Genomic DNA, 7,940 nt, shown 5'->3' on the forward strand with positions numbered 1-7,940 from the left:
GTATGGTTTCTTTTGTAAGCCTTTTTCTGTTCTGTTTTTTCAGCTATATAGCTCCTTTTCTAACCACAGTATAAGTTTATCTGCTTTACAAAGTGAGGAACTATAAAAATAAGCCCTTTCTTTAAGAAAAACTCCCCTTGGAAGCCAAATGTCTGGTGAAAGCTAGATGGCCATTCACCCCTGTGAGAACCGTGAAGTTCCTACCCTGACTGAGTCACATAGGTTACCATGGATACAGCCACCTCTACCCTTAGCCCACGGTGAGGAGCAACAGCTGTTGAACCACATTTGGGACTTTTGCCATTCTGTTCTATATAAATGGTATTTGGTGAAACGGTTTAGATAATGTCACAATTGTTTTTGAAAGATTAAAAACAAGCAAGTTACAGGAAACATCTGAAACATTAAGTAGCAGCAAGGTACGGAAATTTAACCGGTGAAATGGGGTAAGAAGCAACAAGCATTGTACAATACTACATTTAATATAAAAGGCAAGGCTTTTCTTCAAAATTTCCCCTAACCAAAATAGTACTTTAAAAACTAAACTGATAGCTGCAGGTAAAATTAATGTGGGAGATTCTTTGAGGAGTGCATACTTAAACTCCCTGGGCAAAATACACAAAACACTATTCAGTTTAAACTATTATTTCTAAAGGAAGGAATTGGTGTTCTGGGTTTTGATGATCACTACACTTCTCAACACCTTCAACTCAGCAGTGAGTTTTAGATTTCAGAAAAATAAAATGTGGTTTAAAAAGAATTTACCTCAATTTTCCTAAAAAGATTAAAAAATATACTTATTTTCTGAAAATGTACAAAGATGGTGATCTGTGATTGGAAGTCAGGATCTCTTATTCCAACACCCACTCAATGAGAAAAATAATAGCATTTATTTAATTTGATATCAAAAGTAACACATACTGTATTTTCTCTTATTGTTCTGAATTCTCCTGACTCACCAATCACAAACAACATTCACGAGTGTGATCACAAGGACACATGTAATCAATACCCCTACCATAAAGCAGAAGTTCACACAGGGGTGGGGGATCCTCACTGACCCTCCCTGGATCTGGGGTCACACATTCGCCTCCCACTGGCAGCAGGCTCGGCCACGTGACCTGTTCTGACCTGCTCTGACCAATGAAAGCATCAAGAGGCAGCAAAACTTAGCCATGATTTCATTTCATTTCATTTTCATTTTCCCTGCTGTGAGATTAATTACTCAGCAGATAGGGGTGAACCTCAAGCCGAGGTGGCATGGAACAGTCTACAACGGACACGACAGGAGCAAGAGACAGCCTGGTCCTCTAAGTCCGTGGATGTGCCACTGTTGGTGGCCCAGAGTGACCTGGCCTCTCCTGAGTGGCACAGGCTCCTGTTGGTGCTAGATACATGCTTGGCATTCCTGACAGTGCTGTCCCTCCCACAGCAATGGTAGGGGCTCCTCTCAACTCATAAGTAAACAGTAATGTTCCTGGCGTCTACTAGAACAGTAAAAATAAAAATTTTATACATCCAATAAAACTGCAGATAATTATTTCCTTTTCTGAGACCTATTTTTCTCATTTACTTCTTTGCCATGAGCTATATTAAGCCCGAGAGCACCTTTCTGATTAGGTTTCGATATTTCAGAGTAAGTGTGATCGCATGCATGGTCCTACACAGATCTTTCATCTTCCACCCAATTTCAACTCTGCCACCCTTTGGCCACCCCTTGCATGGTAACTCAAATTAGCATTCATATATATAGTGATGTAGTGTTTTGTCATATTTTGATTTACAAAAAAGAGGAAGGTAGTTGTATATGTACTCTTTCACATCTTGCTTTTCTCACTCAGCGGTAGCTAGCAAGAATCCTGCCAACTCACCTGCAATTGCTACTAATTTGTTCTCTTAAAATACATGCACAATATTGCATGGAGTGAATATAATATTCATTCAGGGACCTTCTATTTTGTGTATTCATTTCCCGTATTTCAACAAGTGCTAAGAGGATTATAATAATCACTTTTGTACACATTTTTACGAATCAGTGGTCTTATTCCTATCAGATAGATTCCCAAGAGTAGAACTGTTGAGCCTAAGTGTATACGTACTTTTAACTTTAATAGATAATGCTAGATAGCTTTCCCAGAAAGCTGTAAGACCTCACATTTCATCTTAACGAGCACTGTAGTTGTTGTTGCCTTCTGCCAATCTTTTTTTCTTTTGTAGCCTATTGGTACATGTGTGCAGTACATAATGTTCACACTCCTTGTGTGGAGTTGGTGCATTTACCTAGCATAACTCAATTCCTTTCTTATTCCCCTCTTCCTTCTCCCCCTCCCCTCCCCCTTTGAGAAATACAGTGGTGCCTTGGTTCAACAATTGTGGAAAGAATTAAGTTTGTGAACCAAGATACCACTGTATCTACTGGCCTACTTTCTATTAGCTTTTGTTTTGCTCTTTATTTTCACACTGGGTTTCTCATGTAAGAGAAATCATGTGATATTTAAGCTTTTGTGTCTGGTTTATTTCACTGAATGTTATATAGTCCCAAGGTGCATCCATTTTCCCACAAATGACTCAAGTTTATCTTTCTTTATGGCAGAGAGTACTCTATTTAAAAAAAACCAAAACCATGTGTTCTCTATCCAGTTGTCTGGATAGACATAGAGGCTGCTTCCCAGAGTTAGCTATTATGAATTGTGCTGCTACAAATGTGGGTATGCATGTATGCCTATAATATGATGTCTTTCACTCTTTCAGGAAAATACCTAGGAGAATAGCTCAATCAAATGAAATTGCTATTTTTAATTTTTTGAGAAATCTCTACACTGATTTCCATAGTGATGGCAGTAGTTTACATCCCACGAACAGTGCAGAAGAGTTCCTTTTTCCTCACGGCTTCTCCAGCATTTGGTATTATTTGGTTTCTTGATGATGGCCATTCTTCCTGAATGAGATGGAATCTCAGTGCTGTTTTAATGTGCATTTCTCTAATGGCCAGCGATGCTGAGCATTTCTTCATGTATTTATTGGCCATTTGTACTTCTTCTATGAAGTGTCTATTCATTTCACTTGCCCATTTTTTGATTCTGCCAATCTTATAGACAGAAATTTATATTCCATTGTTACTTTCATTTTCACTTTCCAGATCTCTAGGCATCCTTCCAAATGTTCCTCAGCCATGGAATCTTGGTCTTGTACAGTCACTTGTCTGCACATTCGCTTTGCCCAGTTTTCTCTGGGACTAGATTCCTTCCTCTTGTGAGCATGTAAGAGTTCCCTGGCATACACAGACTTGCTGCAGTCAGATGTGCTTCAATAAAGGACGCACTCTGCAGCCATGAGGAATGTCCTTCACTGACAGCCTTCACCCACTCACTAACTCAGGGCCACCTCAATCTGAACCAGGATTGCAGTCTTCCTGGGCAGCCATGGCGGCGAATGTGAGAGGCCCTGGCAGCTGAAGCCATGCTCGTCCCTCAGTAGGCTGCCTCCAGGATGGTCTCAGCCAGGCCCTCCACTGCGGACTTGGGCTGGTTGCTAGCTCCTCCTCTTCCTTGCTTTCCCACTTCATGTTTTTCTCCACACTGTCTTTTCTTTCCCTAACTCTGCATGCTTCCCAAGAATACCACCTATCAGAGACACTAGCCTTGTGTCATCTGCGTTCTAGAACAATTATTTATTGAGTTTGTGACATTCTGCCTTCCATATAATCAGATACAACTATCTCTTCTCAGGTGTTTGAGTCTCCAGTACTGGTTAAAAAGCACTTTTCAGTGATCGCTTCAGCAGCACATATGCTAAAACTGGAATGATACAGAGATTAGCATGGCCCCTGCGCAAGGACGACATGCAAATTTGTGAAACGTTCCATTTTTTTAAATGAATAATTGATACTTTGAAATAGGAAACGGTCCAAAGGGGTAGGGGTGGTGGGAGGGGAAGGGGAAAGGAAAGAAGAGAAAGGGAAAATTATGAGAAAAGAAAAAAATGGAAATGAAGTCTATGCAAATAGGGAAGGATGGAGGGGTGAAGGGTCCACAGGTAATGGGAAGAAATAAGAACTAAGATACATCATGTACAGGTACAAGCACCCAATGATAAATGTAAACGTATTGTATACTAAAATGTACCAATAAAAGAATTTAAGGAGAAAAAAAAAAACAAGCACTTTTCATGCTGGGATGTGGCTCAGGGCCAGAGGGCTTGCCCAGCATTCTTGAAGCCTGGGGTTCAGTTCTCAGTTCCCAGCACACATTAGAACACACATTTTTATTGATCTATATTGACTAAGAAGTACATCGAGTTTTGCCCAAGCTCAGTATGCAGGTTGTACTAGTACCCTCTCTTGGTCAGCATGTGGGGGTGAAGGGGGTATTTTGAAGGAACACTGGGGCCACCAGAACCTAGGGAAGTTGACAGCTCTGACTCACTGCCTTGCCCATAAGCCTATTTATACTGCATAGTTTAAACTAAAACAACTCAAAATGGGTAAACCCCTTAAATATGAATGTTGGTGAATGTTTAGAAGATATCAGAGCTGACCCTTCTCCTGTTCCCACCATCTTCAGCATAGAGTTACAGCAATGACAGTGTACTGACAGGAATCGCCCTTACAAACGACACTTTGACATGTGGATGTGCACTCATTTCTAGATGAATATTGTGTTCTTCAGATATTATGAAGCCATCACTGTGCACAAGATATTTTAAAGTAAAGTTTGTTTCATGTTTTTTTTTGTTTTGTACCAGGGATCAAACTCGGGACCTTGTGCTTGTGAGGCAGGCGACAGAACCACTGAGCTAAATCCTCGGCCCGAAGTTCCAGTTTGTCAATTTTTTTTTTTTTTTTTTTTGGTACTGGGGATTGAACTCGGGTCCTTGCACTTGCGAGGCAGGCGGTGGAACCATTGAGCTAAATCCTCGGCCCTGTTTCATGTTCTTAAAGCTCTTTGTTTGTTTTGTTTTTTGAGACAGGCTCTCTTTATGTAGCCTGGGCTGTTCATCTACCTGCCTCAGCCTTCCAAGGGCTGGGATTGCAGGCGTGCGCCACCATGCCGGCTTTAAAACTCTTTGGAGTAGGTTTTATAATATGCACAGATATTAGTAGAGAGAAGTATGAATACAATAGACAAATATAAAGAATGTACATCCTCAAAAACAAGTAAGACTGTGCAAGAAAACTGTGGAAACCGCTGCAGAAGAGCCAGGTCTTCAAGTTCTGCTCAGACGGTATCAAGCCGAGCAGGGGAAGTGAGCACACTGCACACACAGATGAAAGGAACTGCCGCAGGGGAGCACAGGAGGGACTGAAGGGCGGAAAAGAATCACGGGAAAGAGTGCTAAGAAAGCCTAGGAAACTGAACAGGAGCAAAGGAAACGCTGAGGACGAGAGACTAGTCCACCCTCGGGAACCAACAGCACAATCTGGACAGTCAGGACATGAGAAGAACTCACGTTTGCGCAGAGGTCTCCAGGCAGCCTGCGCTGCATCACCCTCGCGCGTGCTCTCCAAGGGAAAACGGGGCTGCTCCAGAAAAGTCTGAGGTCTGACTTTATAATCAAATAAGTTAACAGCCCAAATAAAGATAAGGCAAAATAACCCAAACGAAAAACGAAAATAAATAAAGTTACTCAAACCAAGTTACACGCGCCAGCCAAATTAAAGAAACTAGTACCACAAGGAAGCCTAGGTAAGCCAAAGTTTTCGTGATATATTTGTACTGGAAACAAACGTAGCGCCTTGGCTAATCAACTTTTTACTATTCTTTTGAAATTTATTTTTATTTTATTTGAATATATGTATATAAATATCAAGTATTCCGATTCTTTCTTTCTTTCTCTCTTTCTTTTTTAGTGCTGAGGACTGAACCCAGGGTCTTTGCACTACACTACATTTCAGCCCTTTTTAGACAGGGTCTTGCTAAGTCACTAAGTTGCCCTGGCTGGCTTTGAACTTGTAACCTCCTTGCCTCAGCCTCCCATAGTGCTGGAACTATAGTAAGCACCAACATGCCTGAATTTATTTGACTTTTTATTTTTAGTTTATACTAGTAAAAACATTTAACATGAGATCTATTCCATTAACAATTTTTTTAAGTCTTTAATACAGTGTTGTTGGCAATCGGTAAGTTTTACCATTCTTACAGGGTAACAGATCTCAGGAAAAAAAAAAATAGAATTATGCCCACTGGCTGAATGTAGGCTCTGTGCTGAGACTTTACATGCGCTATCTCATTTAATTGTACAGCAGCCGCAGGTAGGCACTACTGTCATCCTTACGGGGTGAACAAAGACCACTCAGCTCCATCACAAGCACACAGCAGACACAGCCCCCAGCCCCCTGCCACTCACCTCTTAAAACTCAGCCTTACCAAGATTTTAAACAGGCGATCGCCAAGGAGACTACTCTGTGTGCTCAAAGGATGGCTTTGAATTTTGATTATTTCTAAAAATTTTTAGTGTTTCAAGGAGAGTTGATCTAAATAAATGTTGATGTATAATATAAATCAAAAGTAAATACAGGGCTGGGGACTTAGCTCAGTGGCACTGCACCCACCTCGAAAGTGCGAGGTCCTGAGTTCGAGCCCCAGTAATGCAAAAACAAACAAACAAATAAATAAATACAAATCAAATACAAAAGGCTTAATTCTCCCTGTTGAAAGTAAGAGAGGAGCCAGCATCGTGGTCCACATCTGTAATCCCAACACTTGCACTCGGAAGGCTGAGGCAGAAGGATCATGAGTTTGAGGCCAGCCCCGGTCCACAGTGAGTTCAAGGTAAGCCTGGACTACACAGAAAGACCTTATCAATGGAAGGAAAGAAAGAAACAAACAAAAAAGAGAAAAAAAGCAGGAAAGTGAAGGAAGGAAGGAAAAGAGAGAAAACAAAAGAAAAAGAGACACTTCTCCTCATAGTCTTTTTACTTTCACTCTTTCTCTGTCCTTGCTGAAGTTATGTACATCTTACTATCTTCATCAGAACCACTGAGCTTCTTGCTAGTCTTGCAACTCTGAATATTTCTGAAGAACCTGGGAGCCTGTAGCAAAGAAGATAGCTTCCCTGTCCACTGGTTTCAGTGGCAGGGCCAGAGCCTAACTTTGGTGGGCACTTTGCAAAGTGGCTTCTACAGTAAAGATATAACAAGTCAGTTTTTCCTTTGAATATAGCCAATAAGCTTACACATGTGAGAAACAGGCTTTGTCTTTTCTGTCAAAGCACAAGGCCAAAACAACTCTATTTTGGGTTTAAATGACCTGGCCATCTACTCTCTATCCAACCCTCCCCTGTTAATATCCTGAGCTCTGAGAAATGGTGACTGTGTACTTTTCCCCAAAACACAGCCAGTTCCTAAGAACCAAGGACTTTACGTTCCAAACCCCCAACCCCTCTCTAACTTACTCAGCAATGCACTAACCCCCCTCATGGCACTTGAGTTAGTCCACTGCAATGGATTGTAAGCCTTTGAATTCAGCCAGTGAATTTAAAGGTCAGCTGCTTCTCCTGTGTTAGGGACAAGAGGAGTAACCCCCTTTTGTCCTGCCTGCCTGCTACCTCATGCTTGTGGCCTTCTGCAGAAGTAAAATGCTTCACCGAGATTTCTTGCAGTCTAAGTGCTTTATTATCTACACTGACAATCTGAGTATGGGGCTTCTTTCCAGCAGGCACACAGCCACTTTGTCCCTGGTGAAGTCAGGAAGCTGTGTGTGTGACGCCATGGGTGCCATCCACTGCCTGTGTTGGGGGATTAGAGGCCATCTTTGCAATCTCTAGCAGACCCTGTGATGTGCATCACATTCTCGGTCACATCTTTCTCAATAATAAAACTTTTTCCTGTCTCTACTACTTTGTGATTTTCTGGGTTAGGAGAAGATTTTGGTTTTTAATTATATATCCCAACAAGAGCCAATATGGTGTAACCAACAGAGGACAAGCTCATGGAAACATAT

At 41.4% G+C, this 7,940-nt stretch overlaps 1 non-coding gene across 1 annotated transcript; it reads left to right on the forward strand.

The window, feature by feature from the left end:
• Positions 1–3,767: 3,767 nt before the first annotated feature.
• On the forward strand, positions 3,768–3,871 carry LOC147821403 (U6 spliceosomal RNA). The gene has a single exon (XR_015447092.1). It is a non-coding gene; the product is annotated as a U6 spliceosomal RNA (small nuclear RNA).
• Positions 3,872–7,940: the final 4,069 nt, after the last annotated feature.

The sequence above is a fragment of the Heterocephalus glaber genome, unplaced genomic scaffold (assembly GCF_053883595.1).
Source record: "Heterocephalus glaber isolate CG9 unplaced genomic scaffold, H.glaber_assembly_v1.0 deba00001743, whole genome shotgun sequence".
Taxonomy (NCBI): Eukaryota; Metazoa; Chordata; class Mammalia; order Rodentia; family Bathyergidae; genus Heterocephalus; species Heterocephalus glaber.